Source organism: Nothobranchius furzeri, chromosome 13, assembly GCF_043380555.1.
Source record: "Nothobranchius furzeri strain GRZ-AD chromosome 13, NfurGRZ-RIMD1, whole genome shotgun sequence".
Lineage (NCBI taxonomy): Eukaryota > Metazoa > Chordata > Actinopteri > Cyprinodontiformes > Nothobranchiidae > Nothobranchius > Nothobranchius furzeri.
The window spans coordinates 48,644,642-48,671,883 of record NC_091753.1 but is presented as its reverse complement, the minus strand read 5'-3'; the positions used below and the strand labels follow the sequence as shown (position 1 = coordinate 48,671,883).

Genomic DNA, 27,242 nt, shown 5'->3' with positions numbered 1-27,242 from the left:
GACCATTTCAAGTTCGTGTTTTGACACCAACCTTCGCAGTTTAGAGATATTTCTTAAGTGATTAAAACAGTTTCGGACCAGCGCTTTTAAGTGGCCTTCAAGAGACATTGATTGGTCAAAACCACCCATATTCCTCAAGTTTGACTTGACGGCAGAAGATAAATGACCAAGTTTTAGAATAATCAGGGGGACCATGCTGTCAGGGGCAATGATCAGACATTCAGTCTTTTCAGAGTTTAACTGAACGGAGTTATCTTCTAGCCAGCTGGTAACGGCTGATAGACACTCTAGAAATTCAGACAGTTTATAGAGCTCAGCTGTGTCATTCCAGTCATGGGAGCGCCCATCACTCAAAACAGACTGAGTAAACAATTTGAAATTAGAGCGACAATGATACTCTTACATGTATTCCTAATTTGTCATTGTTGTCTTCCTCCGCTTATCCGGGTCCGGCTCTCTCTCTCTCTCTCTCTCTCTCTCTCTCTCTCTCTCTCTCTCTCTCTCTCTCTCTCTCTCTCTCTCTCTCTCTCTCTCTCTCTCTCTCTCTCTCTCTCTCTCTCTCTCTCTCTCTCTCTCTCTCTCTCTCTCTCTCTCTCTCTCTCTCTCTCTCTCTCTCTCTCTCTCTCTCTCTACCTCTCTCTCTCTACCTCTCTCTCTCTCTCTCTCTCTCTCTCTCTCTCTCTCTCTCTCTCTCTACCTCTCTCTCTCTACCTCTCTCTCTCTCTCTCTCTCTCTCTCTCTCTCTCTCTCTCTACCTCTCTCTCTCTCTACCTCTCTCTCTACCTCTCTCTACCTCTCTCTCTCTACCTCTACCTCTCTACCTCTCTCTACCTCTATCTACCTCTCTCTACCACTCTCATATAGGGTCTCACTTTCATTTCTTTCTTATCTCTTGGTATAAATAAACTCTGTAACCAGATGTTCGGGACATTTTGCCTCGTGCATTATGCCACAGTTATAACTGTTTCACTTGTCTGTTCATTGTCTCATTTTTCTCTTCGACTACAGGAAATGGATTATTGATAAATATATTGATAAAATCCATGACACTAATATTAACATGTTTCTCATCAAAGTACTTCCTGAACAAGAAACGTTTCCTAGCAGATAAACTAAGGAAATGCCACAAATACAGAAAGAAAGAAATCCAAAAGTTATGCTTCTGCCATCTGTGCTTCATTATAACATTTAAAGTAACAGATAGGCAAAACCTACAATTCAGGATATTAGCATCCAAGCACATCAAATGTCCTATAGCAGAAAATTAATGAACAACTTCTTAGATTGTTGCAGTATTTTCAACAATCACACGTCTGTTAATCTTGCGTTTTTGTGCTTTATAATAAAACAGAGACTTTTATACACTCTGCTGATAGGATATGTATATGCACTTCTGTATTGCTCTTTACAATCACTGATTAATGAAAGACCCTGCTCAGGGCGGGTTAATTAAACACAGCATAATGATAATTATTAAATTCTTTATAGGACATGCTGAGCCATTTCATAACCCAGGGTAATGCTCATGGAGTTGTTTTCAAACTTTGTGGAAGCGGAACTGTTAAATAAGCCTTTTGCAAACTTCCCGACACAACCACACTAATTACATTGCATCATAATTATTTATTAACTTGTTTTGTTTACTATACTGCGACCTCTGGTTTATATTTGGATTTGTGAATGATGTGCTTAAAATCATTATGAATTAAAAATGCCAAAAGTTGGACTTACAGAAGGAAAACTTGATGTTTTCAGACAGAAAATGACAAGTTCAAATCATAACATCAGTTTCATAAGTGGCATGCTTTAATATCTGTTCAGCAGATGCTTTAACGTGTTCCTCCAAAAAGCTTTTTATAAGATCATCTAATAATTGGAGCATCTATATGCTGATTCCACAGAATACCATTATTAAAACAAAAAAATATAATTTTCTGTTAGTTTCATAACAATAATCAACACACTAATTTGTCTGAAATTTTAAAACAAATTAGAAACATCACATGTATCGTGCAGTTAAAAATTTGAGAAATAAATGTGTTTGAGAATGTGTCAGCAAGCCTTTCATAGTGGAACTTAAAAGACTTCAACTAAACTAATTAAAGTTGATTTCACACAAGTACTTCAGAGTTGGATATTGGACCCGGAAAACGTTCTTTTAAAGCTAAAATCATAAGACAGGAGGGAGACGGGAGGGAGATGGGGCAGGACACAATCAGTATAATAATTATTTTTTACAATTTTCCTATGAAAGCAGATCAAGCTCACCATTTTTTATGTTGATATTAGTGTGCTATAGTGAAAAATAACTACTACGGTGACACGTTAATTTTAAAAAAGACCAATGCAGCGGGTGATACCAGTTCTCACATAGACCAACTCTTTGATCCTCCAGACATTTTGCTCTGAGAAAAATGTCTGTAAAATGCCTGCAGACCGTCACCCTGGAAAAATGAATTCCAATGAATGTATACAACTAAGTTTTAGTGGCTTTGGGTTTAAGACCAAAGATCAGAGACAGAAAAAAATCCCATCGGCCAAAATCATTTAGCGACAAATTGACACCAACGCCACATTTGGATTTCTGAAGTAAATGGAGCTCTGTGTAGAGGTCTGATCTGGACCAAAATCCATTTAAAATAGAACTGAATAAAAATCGTTTTCACCAGTCGATAAATACTAGCCCGGCAAACCGGGACCCATAGACAGAATTCAGTCGACAATCGGAGTCTACAGTTGTCTTTCAAACTGTCTCTGCATGTTATTGGACAATGAACAACGCGATGCACTAACCTCTAAGGATGCCCCTCAACGAGGCACTCTCCCATACACTGAAGAAAACACAAATATGTCCTTTTTCCAAAGAACTTAAGTACCTCTGTTCTTGACTCAAAGGTAAACCCAAGTCTAAATAGTCCAAAGTTCAAATCTAATCAACTCAAATTTATTTATGAAGCACTTTTCGTACAACAAGTGCAGGTCAAACCACTTTACCATATTAAAAACAAGCACACAGCAGTCGGTTTCCCACCCCTCCCACACTGATTAACATCCAAGATCGCTTTTGTATCTCCCTCCTCCCACCCTCAATCCCATCTCAAGCAGATGCAAACACACACACACGAGCAAAAGAGAAAGAGCAAAGTTGATGCCAAAGCCGTTCAAACGGGCCGTTGCCATTTTAATTGGTTAGTTGGTTCCATGGTACTATACACAATAATGTTTCCTATGGCCCCTCCTGTTCACGGTACTCCCAATGACAAGATATCCCCGGAGTCTTGTTAGGCCCATTTTCACTACTGGAACTTCTGGGTACAGAGGTGATGGTGGCACAGGAAGTAAGTGCTTGCTTCATAATCGAAAGGTTGCAGGTTAAAGCCCTGCTCACACTGTCACTGTGTCCTTGGGCAAGAAACTTTACCCACCTTGCTAGTTTGGTGGTGGTCCGAGGGACCAGTGGCGCCTGTGTACGGCAGACTTGCCTCAGTCAGTGCACCCCAGGGCAGCTGTTGCTACAATGTGGCTCATCACCACCAAGGTGTGAATGTGTGTGTGAATGACTGATTGTGCTGTAAAGTGCCTTGGGGAGTTCCATGACTCTAGAAGGCGCTATATCAAATACAGACCATTTATTAATTTACTGGAATTTAACGTTATGTGCGTTTGTGTCTCTTTTTCACCAGATACCATAAGGATAATTTTACAGGCCATTCCAGGGATCAACAGAGAACCTAAGGTGGGGTACTCAGAACTGGCCCAGCTGAGTTGCTGAGTGGGACTTCTGGTTAACTCATGCTGATTGGTTGTAACCCAGTAAGATCGGCAGATGTTGCCAACACAACCAGAGTTAGAAAATTGGAAGAGTTGTTGGTGATCTAGAAGGGAAGGAAAAGAAAATAAGCAGCACTCACACTGCTAAAAATCATCATTTCTAACCAGAAATCCCCTCCTTCCTCCATCATTAGAGGACAAGAATGGACTACTCACTACTTCTTCAGGCAGAAGACTGAGCATTCTTAGAGTCTGGTCAACAAGGCTTAGGAGTTTATTACTGCTTGAGTAATACATTTTGTTCCCTCATGTCCTAAACATGATGCTGAATGACAATAAATGGATCTGAAGTAAATAACCGACAATAATTGTATGAGCACTATTCAGCTTTGATTTAAAACCGCACACTAAAAAGAATGGTCTTTATGCTAAACCAAAGAACCAGACACTCCACTCAACCCCATCCTCGCTAATGTCATTAAACCATAAAAAACCCTACATCTCCTTTCATGTATTTTTAGGTGAATTAAATTGCTAATGCAAAAGGTTTTTGTCTTTAAAGGCTTTGTCATTGCTCATAATACGGATAATTAACTTTCTATTTCATTCCAATTGCCAAATTAGGGCAGATAGTGGCTTCCGTGTGCAAATTAAGATGCTCCATTTGTTCAGGCAAGCATCCTGCAGGATCGCCGGTTAAAAGCAAGAAAAATCAAAAATCAATGTCCACTCAGTGTGCCATATTATGTAAAGCCCAGCAGCCTGACAGTGATCAGAGCTGAAATCTGCACTGCTTGAAGGCCTTTCTCATTTCAAGATTTAATCAGTGGTTTTTAATAGATGAAAAAAGGAGAAATACATATTTTTAGTATTCCTTAAAAAAGATTAATGAGGAATTTGATTTTTTATAAATTTATAGGATCATTGATTTACTTTTGAACAAGACACACTTCGTTTGCGTTTTTAACGCACCAGTGATTGTTGAAATCCTTTAGGCCTCCTCCTGGTTGGACGTGCTCGGAAAACCTCACAAGGAGGCATCCTAATCAGATGCCAGCGCCACCTCATCTGGCTCCTCTCGATGTGGAAGAGCAGCAGATCTACCCGTGTGAATGTGTGTGTGAATGGTTAGAGTTGTGTTGTGTTGTAGGCTGGTTGTGTTGCGAAGCACCTTGGGGGGTTGTAGAAACCTAAGAAAGCACTATGAAAGTACAGGCCATTTATCATTTACCATTATCCTGAGCCCCTCTCGGATGACCAAGCTTCTCACCCTACCTCTAAGAGAGAGCCCATCCGTCCTGCAGAGAAAACTCGTTTTAGCCGCTTGTATCCAGGACCTCGTTCTTTCGGTCACTACCCAAAGCTTGTTACCATAAATGAGAGTAGGAACGTAGATCGACCGGTAAATCGAGAGCTTCGCCTTCTGGCTCAGCTCTCTCTTCAGATCCTGAGATACTTAAACTCCTGCACTTGGGGCAGGACCTTGTCCCTGACCTGGTGAAGGCATTCTACCCTTTTCCAATTCACGACCATGGTCTTGGATTTAGATTAGCTTATTCTCTTCCCTGCTGGCACCTTTGGCTTGACAATTTAAAACATCCTCCACATTTCTGAGGGTTTTCACAGCATCTGTCTGCATTCCTTCGTGGGGGGTTGTAGCCGCTCAAGGCTACCATGGCGTCAGATTCGGATAACAAGACTTTGTTTGGGTCAGGCTGAGATAATTTTCCTCTCTGCCTTCAGTCTTTAAACTGATCATTTCCAGTCCTTCAGTGAAGCCAATTTTGGGTTTTTAAACTTGTCCATACCGTCTGGTGACCCTCTCTGAGATGACATCCGTTTTGCGCACTAATACCGGTATCGCAGCTAGGACATTGTCCAGCTTACGATTCACCTCAAGTAATGTCCCAGTCTGTGAAGTCTCCACACGGACGGTGCTTTCTGTGGGTGTGGGGCGCCCTCCAATCGCTCCTGTCTTCCCAAATTTCCAGAAAACCAGGTATCCTCCCACTCCAACCAGGAGAAATCCAGTGATCATCAGGCCGAATATCCACACGTCTTCGACATCCTCAGTGGACAGCTGGGAGAGGCATGTGATCTTCCTTTCCCTCCAGGAATCCAGCATATACCCCACCGGGTGTGTCCCCTGTGGGCATGTGGGAGCCCCCTGCTCTGTTCTCATTGTTGAAAAAATCTAATCTAACGTGTTGCATGACCAATTTATCAAATCCATGGTTAAAAATAGGGGTTTTCAGAAGAAATGCAGAGAAGCGCTCTGTGGGCAGACAGGACAAAGAGCCTTGGGAAAAAAAAATAAGGGAGGGAAAAGAGAAGAGTCTGTACTCTGCGAGTGCCAGGAAGGCAATGTGTAGTTTTTACCATTAATGTCTGGAAATATTCATTGAAACGTTGAAAATAAATAAAGTGATGTCCAGTTGTTGAAAAATATTGGCAGCTTTTTAGCATATAACCAAAAAATTGGGTCTAATGTACTTTGCGCGTAGGTCTATGCGTCTTTGGGGGCAGCCATATTAGGCACCATGTTTCCTTCTTGCCGGCTCAGGGTCTGGTGCCTGTCGTTGACATCACACTAGATGATTGGCCGGACGTACGACTTACTGAATTTTCATTACCACGTTCAAAAACATTTAGACACTAAATGAGTTTAATAACAAAACTGCCAAACTCTTTCCAAAGACTATGTGAAAGAACAGAATCAAAAAGAGATGCCACATATTTTGGCTGAGAGGTACTGCCGTGGCATGATGACATCATCAGCAGGCGCAGGACCCCGAGCAGATCTAGAAACTACAGTGCCGGAAAACTACAATCAGCCTTGCGTTCTCTCCGTCAAAGTCTGAGGAGTCACGCTGAGGTCGCAGGCTTTCTGCTACACACGTAACATTTACTGAAATGTTTTTTTAACTAGCGACAGTCACAGCGATATGATGTAAAACTACAGTGAAATGTATGCACTGCCCCCTCTCGCCAGGAAACTACACACTGCACTTTAACAGGGATTAAAACACACGTCTAATGAGGCTGATTTACAAAATAAACCCAAACAACAATCAGGTTTGTGAGCCCTAAAGAGCTCCAGTTACCTTCTTCTACAAACGTATTCTTAAAACCATGAACGTAGCTCCTTAACATTCCCTTTTAAAGACAAGAGCTTTCATCTCCCCATGTTTCCCCAAATGTAATAAATTAGTTATCTAAACCAAGTTAAGGGTGTTACTAAGTGTAACAAAAGACTTCGATTAAATGCCATGTATGTTTTATCCTCCCACTCTGGTTCCTCCTCTGTCAGTGAGTGATCTCTGCTCTAACAAACAGGAGACAGGAGAGGAACTCTAGAAAAAAACTTGAGATGGAAAGTTCACAAGTCTTTGGATTTCAAGGAGTCTTTGTTAAATCACAGCCACAGAACAACTTCCTTTCCACGTTTCAGAGACCAGTTTGTGCAAAACTTTAGCAAAGCATGCAGTCATAATTAGAATAAAACAAAATGAACTTCTCAAAGTCAGACATTTTAGTCTTTCAGACCTATGTAGGTCAAAGTTCGAATGTGACACACACACACATCTGAAATTGTCTAATTATGAAAATTATATAAATTTTCTCTGAGAACAATTTGGTTCTTTTAAAGGAGACATTTTATGACTTCTCCTTTTTAGGAAGTTCTTTACACTAAATCTCTCTCACGTAAAGAGATTTCAGCAGTTTTAATCTTGACAGTTTCAGTACCTTCCAGAATGAGCCATTTCAGTGCTCTGCCTCTTTAAGAATCCCAGCTATAGTTGGCCACGCCCACCTGTTCTCCACTCAGGCTGCTATAAGCTGAGAAGCTCTGATACATGGGAGGGGTTCGGAGTAGAGCCGCTGCTCCTCAAGGTGCGATGTGGTTTTAATGCTCATTTCCCATTTGTGACATCACAAACAGGGACTTTTTGAAACTGTTTGTTTAGACACATACTTCCTAAAACCAAACACCAACAGAAAGCAGAAGGACAGGGGTCTGACATGTGGAGTGTTTCTGGAGGCATTAAAGACCCACATGGAAGCACAAAACAATGCAAAATGAGTTATTTCTTTTTTGCAATCTATCCCCTTTAAAAGGGATTTGCTGCTTTCTTTATTTCTTTTTTATTCTACAGGCATTTATTATTCTAAATGTTACATTAGACTACAGGAAAGACAGAACAACTATCACTTTCTACAGGCCTGTCAGGGTATTACCATGTAAGGAAAAGAAAAGAGAAATTTTTGATAACAAAATGACTTTTGTACCTGATGAAGTTGATACAAATTGCAGCTGTAGTGGCCTTTCAAAGCATTGATAAAATGTAAGAAATTTAGCAACTTTGTTCCAAATTGGGGAAGAAAGACAAACTTGCAAGTAGAAAAATAATTCAAAAGTAGGAACGGATTTGAGAAGAAATGGACATCCAAAGAGCTGTCATAGTCAGAAGCTTGGGTATGTTTCTCATACAAAAGCGTTTCTGAAAAGTTGCCATAAAGAGTATCCAGCTGCTCTATTTTCTGTGAGGTGATAATGTTCTCCTGCAAGACTTTTAACAAAAGGAGCACACGCGAGGCTCTGGTTCATGCTGAGTTTAGGTCATGTGAGAATACAGCAGTTGGTACAGCAGCTATTATTAATCTGCTAGCAAAACAAGGGGGAAAATCTTCCATAGAATAATGGAAGCACATTACTGATTACAGCCTGCATCGTGGCAGCCTTGTGAATAATTGCCCCGATGTACAATATGATGGTGAGGAGAGCCTTTCTTCTGTGAATAATTATTAACTGTATACTAAAGACTCCCCTGGTGATCTATGACCTCTAACCACACTTAAATATGAGCCACTAAACACACAAATGGGTTTATCGAGGCATCTACAGTATGTATTCTAGATCCATGTTCACAGTGGCCTGAAGTGCTTTCTGCTGTTCATCAGAGGGCCTGTTTTTCAAACTGAGATAAGGAATTAAATCTGGAGCAAAAGAGAACGTCGGGTTTGCTGCAGGGTGGCGAGGCGGCGGCTCTGATAATGGAGCCGACTCCCATAGAGCAGGCTATGAGGCAAACAGCCGTGGCGCCAGGCCAACACTGCCAATGTGAGAGGATAGCTAACAGAGTCACTGTGCAGAGGCTTTCTGCTTCCCTCCAAAGCAAACGAGGAGAAGAATGAGATGCTCTGTTTTAGAAATCCATTTGTGCTCTGATGTGGGGGAAATGGGAGCAACTGTAGGCTTTGCCTTGCTGCTACAAAGGATGAGTCAAATCAGCTAGATCTTAAAAGATCAATTATGTCAAAGGGCAATGACGTTCTCTCCAAGTGTGGCTGTCAAAGTCTTTCTCTCTGCATAGCTGCTAAGGCCCTGTGCACACGTAGCCGGGTATCCCACAAAATGAAGATAGTTTTGGTCCATCATCCAAATGAAAGAGAAGATATAAAGACCCTGTCTAAAGTGAGTTAAATCCTCTCCCTGGGCTGCCACCTTACCGTGGTGGAGGGGTTTGAGTGTCTCAATGATCCTAGGAACTAAGTTGTCTGAGGCTTTATGCTTCTGGTAGGGTCACTCATGGCAAACAGGTCCTAGGTGAGGGATCAGACAAAGAGCAGCCCGAAGACCTCTTATGATGAATTATATAAATGGAAACCATGTTCCCTCGCCCAGACGTGGGTCACTGGTCCCCCCCTTTGGAGCCATGCCTGGAGGTGGGGAACGTTGGCGAGCTCCTGGTGGCCGGACTTTAACCCATGGAGCCCAGCTGAGCAAAGCCCGAAGACGAAACGTGGATCCCCTTCCCATGGGCTCACCACTCGTGGGAGGGGCCAAAGGGGTTGGGTGCAGTGTGTGATGGGTGGTAGTCAAGGGCGGCGACCTAGGCGGTCTGATCCTCGGCTACAGAAGCTGGCTCTTGGCACATGGAATGTCACCTCTCTGGTGGGGAAGGAGCCTGAGTTGGTGTGTGAGGTTGAGAGGTTCCGACTAGATATAGTCGGACTCACCTCAACGCATGGCTCTGGCTCTGGAACCAGTTTCCTTGAGAGTGGTTGGACTTTCTACCACTCTGGAGTTGCTCCCACTGAGAGGCGCCAAGCAGGGGTGGGCATACTAGTTGTCCCCCATCTTGGTGCCTGTACGTTGGGCTTTACCCCAGTGAATGAGAGGGTAGCCTCCCTCTGCTTACGTGTGGGGGGACGAGTTCTGACTGTGGTCTGTGCTTATGCACCAAACTACAGTTCAGACTACCCACCCTTTTTGGAGACCTTGGAGGGGGTGCTGGAAAGCGCTCCTTCCAGTGACTCCCTCGTTCTGCTGGGGGACTTTAAAGCTCACGTGGGCAACGGCAGTGAGACCTGGGGAGGTGTGGTTGGGAGGAACCCTGATCTGAATTCGAGTGGTGTTTTGTTATTGGACTTCTGTGGCAGTCATGGATTGTCCATAATGAACACCATGCTCAGACATAAAGGTGTCCATATGTGCTCTTGGCACCAGGATACCTTAGGCTGCAGCTTGATAATCGACTTTGTTGATTTTTCGTCTGACCTGCGCCTGCATGTCTTGGACACTCAGGTGAAGAGAGGGGTGGAGCTGTCAACTGACCACTACCTGGTGGTGAGTTGGCTCAGATGGTGGGGGAGGATGCCGGTTAGACCAGGCAAGCCCAAACGTATTGCGAGGGTCTGCTGGGAACACCTGGCAGAGTCTCCTGTCAGAAGGAGCTTCAATTCCCACCTCCAAAAGAACTTCCAAAATGTTCCGGGGGAGGCGGGGGACATTGAGTCTGAACAGACCCTGTTCCGTGCCTCCATTGTTGAGGCGGCCGACCGGAGCTGTGTTGCCTGACGCGGCTCTGCGATATCGCGTGGACATCGGGGTCAGTCCCACTAGACTGGCAGACAGGGGTGGTGGTCCCCTTATTTAAAAAGGGGGACTGCAGGGTGTGTTCCATCTATAGGGGGATCACACTCCTGAGCCTTCCTGGTAAGGTCTATTCAAGGGTTCTGGAGAGGAGGGTCCGTTGGATTGTTGAACCGCCGTGGAATACTGGACCGGGTCTATCCCCTTAGGGGGATCCTGGAGGGTGCATGGGAATTTGCCCATCCAGTCTACATGTGTTTTGTGGATTTGGAGAAGGCGTTTGACCACGTCCCTCAGGGGGCCCTGTGGGGGGTACTCCGGGAGTATGGGGTACCAGGCCCTCTGATAAGGGCTGTTAGGTTCCTGTATGACCAGTGTCAGAGCTTGGTCCGCATTGCCAGCAGTAAGTCGGGCTCATTCCCAGTGAGGGTTGGACTCCGCCAAGGCTGCCCTTTGTCACCGATTCTGTTCATAACCTTTATGGACAGGATTTCTAGGCATGGCCAAGGTGTGGAGGGCATCCGTTGTGGTTGCCTGAGGATCAGGTCTCTGCTTTTTGCAGATGGTGTGGTCCTGTTGGCTTCATCAGAATGTGATCTTCAGCTTTCGCTGGAGCGGTTCGCAGCCGGGTGTGAAGCAGCTGGGATGAGAATCAGCTCCTCTAAATCTGAGACCATGGTCTTGATTCGGAAAAGGGTAGAATGCTTTCTCCGTGTCAGGGATGAGGTCCTGCCCCAAGTGGAGGAGTTTAAGTATCTCGGGGTCTTGTTCACGAGTGAGGATAAACTGGAGCGTGAGATCGATAGGCGGATTGGTGCTGCACCTGCAGTGATGTGGGCATTGTACCGGTCTGTCGTGGTGAAGAGAGAGCTGAGTCAGAAGGCGAAGTTCTCGATTTACCGGTCGATCTACGTTCCTACCCTCACCTATGGTCATGAGCTTTGGGTAGTGACCGAAAGAACGAGATCACGGATACAAGCGGCCAAAATGAGTTTTCTCCGAAGAGTGGCTGGGCTCTCCCATAGAGATAGGGTGAGAAGCTCAGTCATTCGGGAGGGGCTCGGAGTAGACCCGCTGCTCCTCCACATCAAGAGGAGCCAGTTGAGGTGGCTTGGGCATCTGGTCAGGATGCCTTTTGGAAGCCTCCCTGGTGAGGTGTTTTATATATATATACCGTAAATCCTCTAATATTAGCCTGTATTTAATTAACGGCCGGGTATCATATTTTGGCCAATGTCGGAGTCGGCGGAAGTGAATAATGGCCGTTTTTTTATTGTGGCTGGGTGGAATGTGGTAACAAGCAAGTACGGGGGGCGGTTGTGTCATCCGTCTCACTTTTGATTTTTCAGTGACAGACCGCGAGGGTAACTTTAACCGTGCGGAGACGAAGAGGAGGCGAAAATTTGATATCAAGTTCAAAGAGAATGTGTTGCTTATGCTGCAGAACACTCTGGAGAGCAGTAGCAGGGGTTGTATGAACTAGTCACTAGTCGACTTCACCGCTCTATAGTGACTTTTTATGCCTGTCATCGACGAGTCGCTGTCACGTGATAATGACCGGCAAGATGCAGTCCACGGAAAAGACAGCAGCCTGCTTTCAGCAGGTGACAAGCTCATGCGCGTCGGGAGGCAACGCGCTGTGCCAGAACGTCGGTACTGACACCCGCCGTAAAACGGACATTTAACCATATTGTGACGTTTACCCTCTTGCAATTTAACCTTCCCCTCACCCCCACCCTAACCTTAACCAGCTTGCGCATGCAAAGCTCTGATTGATGACGCGCTCCAGACATCTGTGTCCTGAGCACGGCCACAGTAACATTATCAAATCAGGTATCGCCACCTCAAAAACTAATTCAACACGCGATCGTTCATGTCGGCTCATTTCCTTTTATGTTTTCTGTCTTTTATTTCTTTTATTTGTGCCTGATGCTTTTCGCTGCTGTGGATCGGGGCGCATCACCTGTTTTGTCCTCGGTGACGCACCTAACTTATGTGGCCGACGAGCAGCGGCACTCCGCTGTTTTTGCGGTCGGTAGATCTTTTAGAACTGCAGTTCAGAGGTAACTCATAAGGTGAACATATATGAACCCAGGAAGCAGTTTTTCTTTAGGATTGAGAGTAGATGCAGGAAGATAATAAACAGAGACAGGACAGAAAAATAGTCAAATAAAAACAAGTTAGTTTTTGTACCTGGTGGTTGCAACAAACAGACACCATTGAAGGTAATCAGAAGTGAGGAACAGAAAATGAAATAATTATTTTAATGTTTAGAGCAGCAGGAACTCCGAGAGGCTGCAGGTGCATCAGTGAGTTTGCGGCCACTGCGCAGGGGGAGGGGGGAGAGGGCTGAAGCAGAAACTACCGTTGTTAAAAGAAATGTGTTTAACTTTGAAAATGTGGGCGCAATTTTAATTGTCAAAAACTCCAGCGAACCGTTAGTTCATTTTGCTCAAATAGAAATTGAGGCCTGCCTCTAATTCTGGTCCTCCTTCCAGGAAAGGCCTGGAGATTGATGAGCTTGAGTCAAATACAGGCCCGGGCCTGTATTAGAGGATTTACGGTATATATATATGAGAAAAAAAGAACAATGAACTAGTTCGTTTTTGGAACGGTGAACTTAGTTCTACTTTTTTTTTAATTATGAACTAAGAAACGAACTAGATCGTTTTAAAATGTATGAACTGAACTTTGAACTAGTTCGTTTTTTAAACTAACTTTCCCAACAACTAACAGCTAACAACTGTGCCACAATGCACCTGATAATATTCCTCCAGCATTACGTGAAGTGTGGTTGTTTGTCATCTTGCTGTTATAAATCTGAACGACTCATTAAAGGAGGTAAAAAGGTTTAACATGATTAAGACATTAGGCTTTTTTTGTGATGATTTCATCGTACAATTCTTGGACGACCACAGGCGAAAGACAACATTAAGGATGGTTATTGCCTGCCACCTAGTTATCCCATGTCCAATGAGGGTGAAAGACACAGAAGTTTTGGGGAACTACTGCCACCAACAGGCTGGACATGACTATGAATGTGCTTCACATTGCAATGAATTTTTTTCACTTTCAAACAAGGAGGTGCTGACCAGTTTTTTTTTTCCTCGATGGTCGGGGGAGGATATTTTGTTTTACAAAAACCTACTTACGTGTGTACATGACCAACACTGCCTTATATTTATCATCTGAGTTCAAACGTGCGCTTTTGTAAATACATGTAAATGTAATAACTCACCAGAGTATTGCGTGGTTTTGGACGTTCCTCACCGAGTTCACTTCAAAGCAGCCTGCAGAGAAAAATAAGGGATCACACTTAATGTGCAAGCAAAAATAACAGAGGAGGCCACACAGCAGCAGCTGCAATAGCGTCAGAATCAAAAAGGTTCAATTTAGAATTAAATTCTTTATTCTTTCCCAACTTAATACCAGTGATTTGGTGTCTCTGCAGAGGTGGAACAATCATTTTCTGCCCTGACGAAATGAAATTCTCAAGCAGAAATATTGTTTTCCCTGCTTCTTTGTACAATGATGATTTTCTGCTTTGTATGCATAACTAATGTTTATTTTTTTCCTCCATTAAGCAGGATAATTAACCCCAAATCACACAGTGAATGCTTCATTTAGACAGAGGTGAATTTTTCTTCAAATATAACATTTTCCATCACAGATAATAGAAGCAGTGGACAAATTCAATGAATAACGCTGAACACTGTTTACGTGTGCTTTTGGGAGTTCTGCATGCTTCCAATGGCTTGTACAATGCAAAAGGTCAAGCTGCACAATTAACTGGTTTTAGATGATTATGGTCCACAAAATTACAAAAAAAAAAAAAAAACAATTACGTAGGTTCAACGGAACCGGATAAAACAGCAGCCACCACCCGACCTTCGGTGGTGGAGTTTTTATGGGTGGTACCCAGAAAACCCATCATGGCTCATTCAATTGAATGTGACACTCTTTTCATTATTAGCTACCTAATTAAATGATTAAATAATAGCTACTGACAGCTGCCCTGGCTCTGCCAGTCTGTTGAATTTGTGAAAAAGCCCGAATGTACGCCGCAGGTAAAAAAAAAAAAAGTAAAAAAAGTATGAGGATGAGTGTGTTGCAGTTTGCTGTGTACAGCTAGAACCTCTCACCTTTGCTTCAAAGTAATCCAAGCATGATGCTAAAGAAGCCTGCCTGCGTCTACAGGACTCTGTATGTGTGGGTGATTAATTGAGCGTTTGTGTAGAAAGCAGAGTCGTGCGTTTGGGAGCGTTTCTGCTCTGCCCTCCCTGATCTGACAGGATAAGTGACAGAGGTGTGCAAAGAGACAAATGACATGCTTCAACTCTGCATTGCCTCGTTTCCACAGGAGCTCTCTACTGTATGCGCACACACTGTTTATTTTTCTTTTCTAGTTTTGCACGCAGAGAAAATGAGTGCAGATTTTACACAATAAAAAAGTGTTCTTTCCCACAAACAGTGCGTTCCCAACTTCAAAAAGAAGTAGATGAAAGCCATATTTTCCTTCCAGCACAAATAAACACCAGTTTTGTCCGAATATATTATCCAATTAAACTAAAGTATGAGGATCTTGTTAAAGAGTGCTAAATATGCACGTGAAGGCTGTGCTAATTACATAAGACTCAGATGCCATTATACAGAAACACGTAGCATCTACATACATGCAGACGGCATTGTCCTCCCAGTGAAGCCGTTTTTTTTTTGTAGAGTTGTAAAAAGTTTATTTGAAGAAAAATAGCTACTTAGCTTGTCTTCTTGTACATTTTGCAAACGAATTTCAGTTTAAATAGTTTTATTCTGATTAGAGACTTTTGGGGTGAGTGTTGACAGCATACTGACATTCAGCCCAAACAGAGTATCAGAGGCAACAATTATTACAAATGATCTGCATTTTAGTGTCATATTTATTCAGCATTTTGATGTTCATATTGTATGAAGGATTATTATATGTTTTTCTGAAAAAAGAAACTTTATCATAATAATTTACAGATTTAATTAAATTCTGTTTATTTATTCAGCGCCAAATCAGAGCAATAGTCGTCTCACCTCACAAAGCAAACATTTCAATTCAGTTTAGTTCTTTATGCCAATTAGTTAAAGGTTTCCTGTTTACCAAAGAGGATCCTGGCTCAGTATAAGCAGCCATCCCCCACGACTTTGAGTTAGGTTAAAGTCGCATTAGTTGTGTGATATTTGTTCTCCACACTTCACCCATCCCCTGTGGGAGTGGTGAGCGGCAGACACAGCCGTGTTCGGGAACTATTTGGTGGTTTAACTCTCCCAATCAAACCCCATAGTGCTGGGGGGTACTCCGGGCCAGAAGAACACACGAGCAACTTTCCTCAACAGTAGTAGATAACCGCTAACATTTTATCCAGCTTTTAGATCAAAAACTCCATTCTGCATTGTGTAAAAGTTGAACCAGAAATAATTTAAAGGGATACTTTGCAACTTTTTCCACATTTTTTAATAGGGCTGCTCAATTAATCGAATTTTAATCACAATTACGATCTGAGTTTTGAACGGTTATACAAACAAAACAAGCCGATTGTTTGCTCCTCCCACTTGCGCTGCCCTGAGTTGCAAATGAAGCGCTCCTCCCACAGTGTTGCCAACTTGGCGACTTTGACGCTATTTCCAGCAGCTTTTCAGACCTCCTTCTTGACTTTTTAAATCTTAAAAGTACCTAGCGATCACCTCAGAAACATCTCTGGTAACCCTTAGCTACTTTCTGGATAACTGTCGTCGACATTTCCTGCAGGTTAGCTAAACACTCCGCCTGCGCTCCGGACCGTTCTTCAGGACATTAGGAAAGGGAATGATGCAGTGATGTGTCAGTCGCTAAAAAAACAGCTCTCGGAGCCGGCTCCCTGTTGGAGTAACCAGAGTGAGTGACACACACACCGCACCTGCGGACTTCTGAGCCACTAAAAATGGCTAAATGTGCGCGTGCGGCGTGCTAAACACACATGCAGCTTGCCACTGATTGCTGAGACCTGGTTGGGGGGTGGGGGTGCAGCTGCGGTTGGGACAATTATTACATTAACTGATGGACTTGTAAATAAATAGTTTATAAATAAGGTAGAAATAAGTTCCTCACGCTGATAAATAATAACTAACCTCTCTGAGGACACGGTGCTAGTGCACGCTCCTACAGCACCTTGACACGACTAAATAAATGTTATGCAACATTTTGTGAACATCAATTTATTTGCATTTATTTGTTATAAATGCCACTGTATAATTCTTGCTGTCAGTATTTGCAAGATATTGGTATTTGGGTCTGTACTGGTTAGACTTAAATGAGTTAAACCAAGGTCTATAACCCTTGGGTCATAGACTATGAGCTATAAGTACATTGGTCTTTTTATACTGGGAATCAGGAGTTATTTTAGTGATCATCTTGTTTCTCATTTCTTTTTGTCCTGATTGTGCCCTGAGCAATTTTATGACAGAATAAAAACAAATAAAATCAACATAAATTGAAAAATCGTCCTAAATAATCGAGATCTCAATTTAAGTCATAATAATCGTGATTATTGTTTTTGCCATAATCGAGCAGCCCTATTTTAAAATCATTTTCTTGAACTAGAATGTGCTAAAACCACCCTTTACAGGGTAAATGAAACGTCACTCAGACCCTCACCGCCTTCTGTGGCCAGACCGTCACACAACTTCAGACTGGAGGTCCGCCACCTGTTTAACTAAGAAAAACTTGACCTGACATGTCTGGTGCCAGAGTCTGGTTCCAGCATGTTTTAGATCACGAAAGCAGCCGATTTGTTTGATTTAGTGATGAATCACTCCTGTAGAAACTAATGAAGGCTGAGGAGACATTTCAGCTGTCGGATTAAGGTGTTAAAAAGATGAAAGCTCAGCGAGGAAAAGAGTTTTGATTTTGGTTCTACTAAACAGACACTAGGGGGTGCTAAAAGCAAGCCAAAACCCCCAAGTGTGCCTTTAATTTAAATGTTTTAACTGATTTTTATACCTGTGACAAATACACAAATTACTTTTAACAGTAGTTCTGGTAAAAATGTGCATTATTGTTGACTATTAAAGTTATTAACCAAGACTTCCTTTAATTTAAATGAGGAACATTATTAATAAAACAGAAAATCTGAATTCAGTACTTTTTAAAATTTGCTTTGCTGTCTTTTGTTTGTTTCTTTTTGATTGGCTGGCTATTTGACGATCTTAGTAAAAAAGCACAAATACAAAATTTGGCCTCAGTCTCTTTTGCAATATTTTAAAAATGCAGACAAAAGATAACGCCACACCGATTGGTCGTAAACAGTTTTCAAAGGGCAACCGATTCCTACTTAAACTTCAGCAGGGACGTTTGTCGGCTAAATCTCTTCCAGGTTTTTTGTCATTCCTAAACAACTCGAGGTAAACCCTGATAAATCACAATTTATTGAAGCTTTTAGCACTAAAGAAAAGAAGACTGTGTTCTACTTCTTTATCTTCAGGAATAATGACACCTGAAGAATAGCTCCGATTCCCCCGCCGCCAAATTTAATTGCCAAAACAGCAATCTTGATTAGAATCTCAATGGTCCCTTTTATCAGCTCCTGCCATAGGACTGCAGCGTGTTTGTCCAAGCAAGAAATATTTACCAACCTCTTTTCTAAGTGCAAACAAGGTAAGCTTCTACAAAAGACCCCCGACATTGAGAGCATCCTTCAGAGTTTGTTCAGTGGTCATCGATCAAAAGGAACACACCTCCTCATTGTCTTCAGTGTTTGAACCTCACCTCCTTCCTGCAACAGCTGCCTTATCATGAACCACAGGCAACACCCAGCATCTTCTAAACAAATCTAATAATGCTTAAACCCTTTATTTTCCTTCAAAACATACAGCAGCAAGCCCCGTGGCTGACCTTAAACGGTGATGTGAGAAGCACAATTTCATGGATGCCGCACATCACCAAGACGTCCATCCTGCCTTTGCGTCCCCTGAAGCACTCGACACTGAGGAATTGATTAATACACACTGCACACACTCTGGAACTGCAAATAGCACAGGAGCTATTCGTGTTGCTTTAGCTGTCGTTGCACATATTGTGACTGCACTCTAACTACCCATCAAGCTCCCACGCAGACGCATCAAACACATGCTCTGCATGCACAAACACTTAAAAAGAGGGAGAAGACGCAGTTTGTGGGAGGACTTCTACGCCACATTTGGATAACTACTATTTTTCAAATTTAAAAACACTGTCGTAGGATGTGAGACTTGCTCAGAGGAGAATGGAGATTGCGCACACACGCACACACACACACACACACACACACACACTGGCTGATTTGTTTCAGAGCATCTTTTAACACCTAACGTCATTAAACCCACATACTGGCTCTGGCGACTTCTTACTCCAAATTTTTTTAAATCATCAATTCATCTCTTAAGCCTAGTTTACTTCATCTGCAGAGACGCCATTGTTCGTCTGCAACAAATGGCTCTCCGACAGGAAAGCAAAGGCAGACCACGTAGAGAATTTGTCAGCAGCTCCCGTTAAACTCTGTGTACGGACATGCTCTCCAACTGCGTCACTGAGGTTACAAAGTTCCTGAAACTAAACAGTAGGACCGATGCACTCATCTACAACTCTAAATGACCTTCCCACCCACCTGTGTAACAAGCCTGGAGGCCAGACCCGACTCTAATTTGTCTATGTTGCCTCACATCAACACTACTGAGCGATCTTTCTTCTACCAACTTCACAGCATAACACGGTTAAAAGCTATTCTAAAGATACTTCACTAAGAGTTAGTCATTCATGCCTTCATTATCTCTCACCTGGACTAAGCTAACTCCACCCTAAATGAGGCAAAAGGCTCCTGCAAAACGTGGCAGTTAGGTTCCTTATGAACACCGACTGACGCAATCACATTACCCCTATCCTGGCCAGTCTACACTGGATTCCAGTGCAATACTGGCTTCATTTCAAGCTGCTCCCTGTTAGTTACAACGCCCTGAATGACTCTTCTCTTCTCTTGCCTGACATAAGCCTTTTGATCGTACCGAAGAGGTCATACAAATCACATGGAAAGTGAGTTTCATACATGCCATCCCCAGACTATGGAACGCTCTACCATTTCACATCATGAATGACTTCATATCATATTTTTATCACGTCTGAAGACACACCACTTTAACCTAGCTTTTTGAGTTGGAAACAAAAAGTCCCCCCTCTTCTCTTACACTCTGTTAGTTTTACCTTTGTTTGTAGGTTCTTCTGTATAGTTAATCCCTGGATGATTTTATCCTCACTGAGTTTTAATAGCTGTTTTTGCTGCCTGTTCTTGTCTTTGTCTTTTAATTATTTTGATTAACTTTATGATTTCATGGATTCACCCATCTTGGCTCGCAACAAGAAAGGCTGTTTTTATTTTTATCGTCCAGGAAACAGAACAACTTGACTAGTAGAAGCTAACCATTAGCATTAGCAACTCCACCACACAGCGGAACTTCTCCAGGCTTGTGTTATTTGTGGAAATAAAACACCAAAGTTGCAAGTCAGTGGTAAAGTTGGGCGAAATGTCCAAATATCAGGATATAAGATTCCAAATCCTGCTGTCTGAAGCTCAGTTGTGATGTGGCTCACTCCTAGTTCCTGGAAATGGTGCACCAGTGTTGTTTTTTCAAGCACAACCAAACTCATTAACTGCTATTGAGGACAAAAGTCGTCATTTTAAATCCAAGCGTTCACTGCCATTGACCATTTCTTTTATACTGTGTGGGCGTCGGAACGAGCCCCCGCACTGTGAGAACAAACATTCCAGCTATAAAGCCGATCTTCATGCACGTACGTCACACGTCACGTAACCAGGAAGCAGGAAATCCATGTGTTAGGAGATCGTTTTGGGCCGTTTTGCTGTAAAAAAAAAAAAGCGAGGCGCGAACCGGAAAAGCTTCTGCCCATCACAATTCGACAACAGATTATGAAAGAACAGATAACGCTCAAAACGCTCAGATTCTTCCTGATGTAAGAGGTGAGTCTACTCTTTATTTTGGCAGTTTTGGCGTTGACATTATCATAGAGCGCAACGTTCTGTGACTCTTCAAAAAAACTGTGAAAACGCTGAAAAATGCTGGCAGCGAAGGGCTTTTCTGATCAGGAAACGGCTGGCAGTGAATGAGTTAAAAGGCTGTCACTCCTACTAGAGACCACTGCAAATGCCTTGATTAAACGAGTGAACCACACCTTTAACTACTTTTCAGTTTTATCAAGATGATGAAAAAAATTGACTAATTTCTCAGAAGTGAATTTGAATTATCAGCCATCAGTGGTAAATGGCCTTCTCAGGTTTCTACAGCCCCCAAGGCACTTCACAACACAATCAGTCAGCCACCTATTCACACACACATTCACACTCTGGTGATGATGAGCTACATCATAGCCACAGCTGCCCTGGGACGCACTGACGGAAGCAAGACCGCCAAACACAGGCGCCGCTGGTCCCTCAGACCACCACCAGTAGGCAAGACGGGTTAAATGTCTTGCCCAAGGACACAACAGCAGCATTCTCTGGCGGGAGCCGGGGTCAAACCTACAACCTTCTGATTACTGGCCAACCCACTGAGCTACTGCTGCCCCAATCAAAAAGTCATAATCACCACCATGCAGGAGAAAGGCATGTGACTCTCACACCTATGTTATAAAAATACAAACACGTACAGCCGACTGCAGCTGTAAGAGCCAGCCGAGCAACCCAGGCCTCTCATCTGCAGCCATTCTCAAGGACAAACATCAATTTGTTCAGAGTTTCAGGACTTATTTCACAAACTTCAAAGCATAGAATTTGTTTGGAAAGCTGCAAGCTTTCATTTTTCTCACCCCCTAACGCGGTATGAAAATAAATAGTTTATATTGTTGTTTTATTTAGATGAAAATTACAAAGAAAATCAAAAAGTTACCAACCTAAAACTGAATTTGCTTGTACCTGCGGCTCATTTTTTTATTGATCTGATTATTAAAGAATGGAAAAGTGAGCTTTTCAAGCCACGTCTAATCCATGTGTGAAGATACCACATCTACTTCTGCTGCATGATTAAAATAAGCAGGTGTTGATGATCTCTAACACATTTAAACAGAATGCACCCAGAACTTGACCAGTGACTTCAAAGTAAAGGCAAAGTCTTGGCAGCTCTTCATTGTTTTGTCAGTTTCATTCTCTTGTCTCAAGGTGGAACGCTAAACATCAAGCTGCATGATGAGAAAGAAACGACATCCAACAAACGACTGCTTTTGTCTGCTGCATGCTGGAGTGCTGCTGTGCATGCTAAGCCACTAATACATCCCATCAAATACCAACAGGCTGTCTTACGCTGCTGCCTCTGCTGATTTCAAAACAGCATATGGCCCTCTTAGCATCCCCACAGTTGGCACGCTGACCACAGCCGATGCCCCCGGGGCAGCCGACGTGACCTCGAGAGCTGAGAGAGCTCCAGACAAAAGCAACAACCTGAGGCGAAGTAGAAGCTGCCCGATCTGTGGGCAGCGGAGAGCTGGAGCACACAGAGATTACGGCGGGGGCGAAAAATGATCAGGAAATAAAAAAAGACGTGACGATGTTTTACTATAAAGGTTCCCATCACTGGGATGTTGTGACTCCTCTTCTGAGGACAGAGATCTCTTGGAGGTGCAGACTGAGTGACCGCAGTGGCACTGAGCAATAATACAAGTTGCCCGAGAGAATCACATCAAATAAGACACGCTCCAATAATTCCTTCGGTTAAGTAGCTGCTTTAAATAAAAAATGGCCACATTTGCAAGTCTGCGTTCCCCTAAATCACGGATTCAAGCCAGTGAACCAAAGGAAATGCCCTTATCGAATAATGAACTCCCGGTATAAATAATTAGCCAATAAACACGACACAACTTTGTGCATTAGAAGTCAGGAAGGTCCGCCTGGCACCTCACAAGTCGTTAACATGCAAAAACACACACGTATGAGGGATTAGTGATTCCCACATTTCCTGATGAGTCAGGAAGGATGCTGCTCATGATCTGATGCTCCGGTTGCAAGCTCTTTCTCTCCCCAGTGAGCTGCAGTTTCTGAAGTCCATACTGCTATTTATACACCAAGGCACGCTCAGCACATTTACCAGCATCGCATAAATAATCAGCAGGTATGAGACAGTGTGTTAGAGGGAAGGGGGCAACGCTGGCAACCTCCATCCCGGCTTCGGTCCGACTTATATAATAATATCTGTAACACATCTGCATGTCTTACACCATCATTTGTCGTATCTTACACTTTATACTGGCTGCAAAAATGTACATCTAAAAATACTTCTGTCATCATAGCCGTGTAGTGTTTTCTTACAAGCACCCAGCCTGCTATAGAAGCCAGCATCTGTGCTGCTGTGGGACTACATTAGTAGGTGCGCAACATCTGTAAGGACGCCACGGAAAGCTGAAGGACATCTGCAGGTTTTACATTAAACCCGATATGATGTGCTGTTTATAGAAAAAGGCTCACTCGTCTCAGGAATCTAACTCATATTTGCATTCTGCGCATATTTCAAACACAAGGCACCACTGAAATAAAGGCTAAGCTTGGAGTTGCCTTTCAATGAAAACACCACCAAGAGGGCTTGGGCTGTTGAACTAAAACTGAAGGTCTGCAGCAGCCATTGCATTCAAATTTAGTTTAGATTTGGCACATTTGATGCTCACAGAATTGGTGAATCCAAAGCACAAACGTTAAAGAGCTGCATGCATATCAGGAATCATGGCGTTGCACTACTATTGGTAATAACAGCAGTGATAATCTGAGTTAAACTCATATGTTCTGTATTTACAAGACTCACCATCAGCCGGCTGTAGGCTTGTATTCCCCCCCCCCCCCCCCCCCCCCCCCCAGTTATTCGATGCTTAAAAGACTCCATGATTGTGTCCGAGAGGTATGCAGAACTTCCAGACCCACATCCTGAGCTTTTAAACTCTTACAGCTCCCGCAAACAAGCAATCTTAGCTTGTAAACAGTGGATGTAGGAAAACACCCATCATCCATCTTTATGCAAGTCAACAGAAGGCAGCCACTCTTTAAATATTTCCTCATTACTTAAGATATACAAGGCCACGCGATTTGGCTTTTGTAGCAGATAATCAGTTCAGGGCAATAACTGATTAAAGCAATTAATGTACCATCCACTGGGGAATAGTCACTCATCGTGATTTATGAGATCATTCAAAACATCCAACAATTAGCACACTTCTCTTTGAAGTTCTCATTATCTAAAAAATGCTGATGTTTTAAAATGATCATGTAAATTATCAATTCTAATTAGCTTGTGCAGATGTTCAAGCATGAACAGAGTACAGCTGCAAAGAAATCAATGTTCATCTGCTCAAACGTTGGTACTATTTTCTATTTTACTCCATTAGATTTTACCGATAATGATCTATTACACACAAGAACTCAGCAGAGCGAGAATACCGTTCTTCCTGTGAGTATGGATGGACATTTCATCATAACCTCCTACAAAAGAAAGAGGAGATCTACTATAATGTATAATAAGCCAGTTGCTTTGATCTGAGTCGGTAAAGACAGAACATCTCATTTAAAAGCAGCAGACTGTCTCCTAATGGGCTGCAGGGAGAATCCAGTCTGGCTGCTCACATGAGCAAACCGTTTTTGTGCAAGAGGTGCAAAGACCCAAATCACAGCGTGATACACACACACACACACACACACACACACACACACACACACACACACACACACACACACAACACCAGAAATACAATTATATGTTACATGTACCCTCCTGTTTACATTTTTTTTGATGCGCTGAGATTTATCATTCCATTCATGCAAATATGCATAAAATGTTTGTTTACCCAAAAAGGCCACAGAGTTGCACATACAGCAACCAGCATTAAAATATAATGTTGTTCACTTCAAAATTACAACTACCTACTGCACATAAGCACCAGCACATTAGCATGTGCGTATAAATGCACACATATCCATTTGCAGTAGTGATGCACTGATATGAAATTTTTTGGCCGATACCGATTTTTGACATTAATATCACTGTTATGGCCGATAACCGATATTTGCAGATACTGATATACTGACATTAATGCTTCTAAAATTAGCAGATTTTGTATAGAATGAAAATTATTAAAGCTGAATTTACGTTATTATGTACACACAACACACATATTTATGGTTCTGAGTTGATTTCATTCACTGTTCACATGACAAAACAATTACACATCACCCCCCTCACCCTCTGAAACAGGCAAACAAATGGAGACGAGATGGAAAAAATATTGGTAGTTAATATTGGCCCGGTTTTCTTTCTCGAACCTATACCGATATGTTGAAAAATGACTAACATCAGCCGATACCGATATTGATGCCGATATTATGTCCATCCCTAATTTGCAGAGTTTCGTCAGATTTCCGAGGCCACATGCGCAGGTTTTCCTGTTTCGGTGTATACACAAGCCTCATTTCTACTCTAAAAGATGCTTTTTTGTTTCTGTCTGAGAATTTTAATATCACCTACCCACTAAACCATCATCGCTGTTATATTTAACTCAGCATAATTATGAAATGTCAGAGGGATTATAAATGATTCATTTACAAAGTTCAAACTGAAGCAAACTTAAAGAGCTTCAAAAGGATTAAATTACAAGATAATTACCTCTGGGAAATGGTTGGTTGGACCAAAACAAATAAGACAAATTTCAGTGATTACAAATGATTAAAAAAATTAAACTTTTGAATGAGATTTTGACTGACACAGGATGCAAAAACGGCAAATAATAATGACACTACTGTGCAAATGACAGGAAATACAAACAAGTTTCATCGTCAGCTTGTGAGTTGGTTTTAATTATATCGCCCACAGCTGGCTCTCGTAAACTGCTCTCACAGTATGTCTGATGAATGAGTGAGCTACTAAAACTCGTTCCTAAACTGCAGTTTGTGGATATAAAACAGCATATGCACATCAAGTTCTTTTTAAAATAAATGCACCACAGGTTTAACATCAGTCTGCAGCCAAGTTGCTTAATTCATCCAGACATTTGCACTGACTTTAGCTTTAGTCCGTGAGGCAGACACCTTGTCTACTTTTAAGAATAGGCTTAAAACATTTTTATTTGATAGGGCCTATGGTTAAAATCTGATGTTAGCCTAGATCTGAACAAGTGGGGGAGTAGAGGGAGGTGGAGTGTACAGTCGGTAAAGACGGCTCTCCCTTGCCCTGCCTCCAACATGCCTCCATCTAAATAGGATAGATTATCCAGGGTTATCTCTGTAGTTATGCTGCTATAGGCTTAGACTGCTGGAGGACACACTGAAACCTTTCCACACTCGACTACTTTCTTCTACAGTCTGCTCTTTACCAGTATTATTTCCTGCTATTTCAGCTGTTAACTTTATTTTCTCTCTAAGTGTTTTTCTCCCCAGAAGAAGCCACACTGTAAACCCTAAAGTTCTAAATGATCAAATATATTGAGTAGATAAAACTCTTAATTTAAAAAACTGTTTTTAGAACTCAAATGTGTTGAGCTTGTTCAACATTTTTCTTGCTTTAAGTACATAGAACTCAAACGTTTTAATTAATCTGAACTATTTCTTTTTTTAAGTAAACATAACTTAATTTTAATGAGTAATATTAACCAAAGAAAGATCGATTTATTATGTTATGTTTCTATATTATTCCATTCATCTTTACGTCAACCCTAAAGTGTGTCTGATAAACAGACTTGTATATTATTTTAAATATTTGTGGATTTACAAGAAAAACAACCACAAACTAGCAATTGTGTTGGATTTCAGGAACAATAAACAACTGGTGGGCGTGGTGCATTGTGGATAGACATATTTTCAGTTATTTTGCTCTATTTTGGGGTGTTTATGCATGTTTATTGTGGATGATTGTTGTTCTCAGTTATTATTTCGTTCAGTGTTGCAGATGTGATGTTACTTTTTGTATCATGTTGGCACCATAAGTGAAGAGGTTGGTCAAAGTAATGCTGTACGGCTGTGCTGTCCCATTGTTATTAATACTGTGGTTGTTCACACCAGATACTCTTGACTTGACTTGACTTTGAGTGTTCCACTTTTATTGGCTGTTAGCATCTAGGGGTGTGTGATTCATGATCTGGTGTTAATTACTGCCTTGACTAGCCTGCCACATTGTCACTTTTAAGTAAATTCAGCTTATTTGGGTTAGGGTTTAATAGGTCCATTTAGAGTTCGTATAAGTTATATTATTAAGTTAGTAAAAACATGTAATAAAGTTCAATCAAAATGAAATATGCAAGTTTAGTGAAATAAAGCTTTGTAAGTTGCTTATGTGCTAAGTTATTGGTTGGATGTAGTTAAATGCTTTTATTTTATTCAGGTCATATTTTTTAAATTATGGTTAACTTATAGTTTTTAGATAAGTTAACTTAAAAATTATTAGGTAATCAGTTTCCTCATGAATTTTGAGTTCAGTGAACTTATTCGAGGTTACAGTGTACAGTTGAACTTTTGAGTTGATTGGATGAGCAATTTTAATTTAATAAACTTCAAATGTATGAGTAAAATTTATTAAGAAATTT

At 42.0% G+C, this 27,242-nt stretch overlaps 1 protein-coding gene across 3 annotated transcripts in view; it reads right to left on the bottom strand.

Moving 5' to 3' along the window:
• Positions 1–27,242, bottom strand: part of lrfn1 (leucine rich repeat and fibronectin type III domain containing 1) — a 241,800-nt gene that overhangs the window by 105,720 nt on the left and 108,838 nt on the right. For all 3 annotated transcript variants that reach the window (XM_070543566.1, XM_015951179.3, XM_054742561.2), the window contains exon 2: positions 13,887–13,938. The gene's annotated coding sequence lies outside the window, so the exon portion shown is untranslated. The remainder of the gene's footprint in view (positions 1–13,886; positions 13,939–27,242) is intronic.